This window comes from Myodes glareolus, chromosome X (genome assembly GCF_982192425.1).
Source record: "Myodes glareolus chromosome X, mMyoGla1.1, whole genome shotgun sequence".
Taxonomy (NCBI): domain Eukaryota; kingdom Metazoa; phylum Chordata; class Mammalia; order Rodentia; family Cricetidae; genus Myodes; species Myodes glareolus.
Genome location: NC_142053.1, coordinates 139,741,940 through 139,744,652, shown reverse-complemented (window position 1 = coordinate 139,744,652; position 2,713 = coordinate 139,741,940). Strand labels below are relative to the sequence as shown.

At 42.6% G+C, this 2,713-nt stretch overlaps 1 pseudogene; it reads right to left on the bottom strand.

Annotated features, from left to right (window-relative positions):
• Window positions 1-329: 329 nt before the first annotated feature.
• Window positions 330-986, bottom strand: LOC125417837 (AP-1 complex subunit sigma-2 pseudogene; annotated as a pseudogene).
• Window positions 987-2,713: the final 1,727 nt, after the last annotated feature.

The window sequence follows — 2,713 nt, the reverse complement described above, 5'->3', positions numbered from 1 at the left end:
ACAAACTGTAAGATAATCTTAGTGTTAAATAAAGCTTGGTTTTCTTCAACAGTGGACTAAATACTGTGATACTGCTAATTTTCCCTGAGTTCTTAACTGTATTTTCTTTGGTAAATTTGTGATTGCCCAGCCTTTCTGTTATACTCTCGTAAGATTAATTACAGATGGTTTCCTAATGAAAACTTGTATGTGTTTAGGATATTAAAATATTCACAGTCATATTTTGTCAAGAAGAAACAGTGGTAGACAGAAATAAACTACATATCAATATCATATACAGAATGAAAATGGAATTAGGAATGTGCACAAAAAAAATACAGTCACAAAGGTACTAGCTCTAAGATGCTTTTTATCTTTTTACAGGAGAATTAGTCACCAAGCTGAGGACATTTTCTTTCATAAGTATATCAGTTCTCTATTTCCTCTGAAATTCTGCATAGTCGATGAGCAGTCATTTAGTACACAGGGACATTAAAATATTCATGGCGTGGCTCCTGCAGGAGATCAGCCTGTTCAATTGCTTTAAGGACATTTTTCTTGGACGTTTCCTGAACTTCTCCTCCCAAAAGAAATTCATCCAAAATAAAATAGGCCTTCTCAAAATTAAAGATGATATCAAGTTCACACACACTGCCAAAATACTTGTCAAGTAATTCCACGTAATGATGGATTATTTCCAGGGTAATCAGTTCATTGTCCTGATCCTCAATAGCACAGCAAAAATATAAACTGGCATATCTTTTATAAACAATCTTCAGATCTCTCCACTCCAGGAAGCTGTACATCTTAGGTTTCCGAGCTAAAACGGTTTGAACAAGTTCTCTTGTGATCTTCTTCTTCTCTTTGTCTGAGAGTGGGACATACCATTTCTGCAGCCGCAGCTTTCCCTGACGACTAAAAAGCAACATAAACTGCATGGCGGCCGTGGGCCGCGGACGCGGCGGAGCTTGGCTGGCTGCGGAGACCGAGGCAGCGGCGGCTGCTGAGGGGAAGCCCCCGTCGTCGTGCTGTTGAAGGGAAGCCATGGTGCCGCCGGGAGGGGACCCGTCTGGCCTGGAAGTTTCTTTGTAGTGATGATTTGTTCATGATCTAATAAATGAAACTTGCCTGAAGATCAGAGTGCATATCTAAGTCATAGAGGTCAGGCAGTGGTGGCACACACCTTGAAGCCCAGCACTTGGTAGACATAGCCATATGGATCCCTACAAGTTCAAGGCTACCCTAGAATACACAAGATTGAATCTGTCAAAAAGAGAAACAGAGATCACACAAAGATGATCCTAGCACTTGGGATCATATGTCTTTAATCCCAAAACTAGGGAGGTGGAGACAGTAGTGATGTCTGGATAGACTGGATGGTAGTATGGCTGGATAGACAGAGGAATATAAGGTGGGAGGAGATAGGAGCTCAGGATTCAATCTGAGGTTTCATAGACAGAGCATTCAGTCTAATGATTCGTAGGGGCAGGATCGCCCCTTTAGTCTGAGGATTCAGTCGAGGTAAGAACTAGAGGCAGGTTTCTTTGCTTCTCTGCATCTCTGATCTTTCAGCATTAACTCCCATATCTGACTCTAGGTTTTAATTATTAAGAGCAATTAGAATTCATGCAACATTTATTTTTTGTTGTTGTTGTTGTTTTCCAAGCTTGTCTGATTTCAGATCAGGTTGGTAGGACAAACCTTTAGATACTCAGTGTTGATTTTGGGTTGGGGGAATGCGGGTGATTCCAATTTAGTTGTAAGCAAAGGAAGTATGCAAATGCAACAATTGGATCTGCTTGGGCTTGTATGCAATCTGTTCTACCTGAACTATGCTGAGGAGTATGAGGATGATTTCAATGGGTCAGGGTCTTGGTCTCTCCCTAGACTAGGCCAGTGTGCAGGTTGTGTGACTAGGGCTAAACTTGAGAATTGAGAATGAACAGGCAGTTTCAGGGACTTACCAGACTGGACCAGCACAATAAAGTATATCGTAATCTAGGTCTAGAGATTGGATATGGTGCTGGCAGGCTAGCATCCAGCAGCTTCACCATACTTGGCTGATACACAATGTGTGTGAACCTAGAATCAAACCTAGAGATTGAGAATGGCACAAGGAGGCTAGGATCTGCAGAACTCACCAGCCTGACATGGCACATGGGATGTACAATGTGGGTTAAGGTTGGCTATGGCATGGTCACACTAGGTGTTTCCTGTCGGGCCATATTATACAGGCCCATATTTCTACATTGCATGGCAGCCAGACTTTCAGGCCATAGTTTGCACCTGGCCACACAGAAGGTGGTCACCTGACCTTTCCAGACAAACTGACCCATCCTAAACAAAGGGTCAGGATATGCTAATGTCTCTCTGCTCCTTCTTTGTAATTCTGGAAGATCACCTGGGGAAGAGGTGTTAATTTGGTCTGCAATACAGAGCAGTCATAGTTGCCATGCCCTAAGTCCTGCTTCCAGGAAACAGAATAGTAATGAACTTCCCCCTCAGTTTACCTTTGGAGATAAAAGCTGTTTGGATAATAAATGCGGGTGATCTTCAGGATTTGAATGAACCCAGAGACTCCCTCCTGATATTGCTGTGAACTGTGCCTCAATTATTTCCACGCCTCTACACTCTATCACTCTCCGAGATATAATTTATGTTGGGGCTGGACTCCAACAGTTTACACTGGTAGGTTTCCCGTATTCCAGTATATGGCCCTACAGCTATGTACATA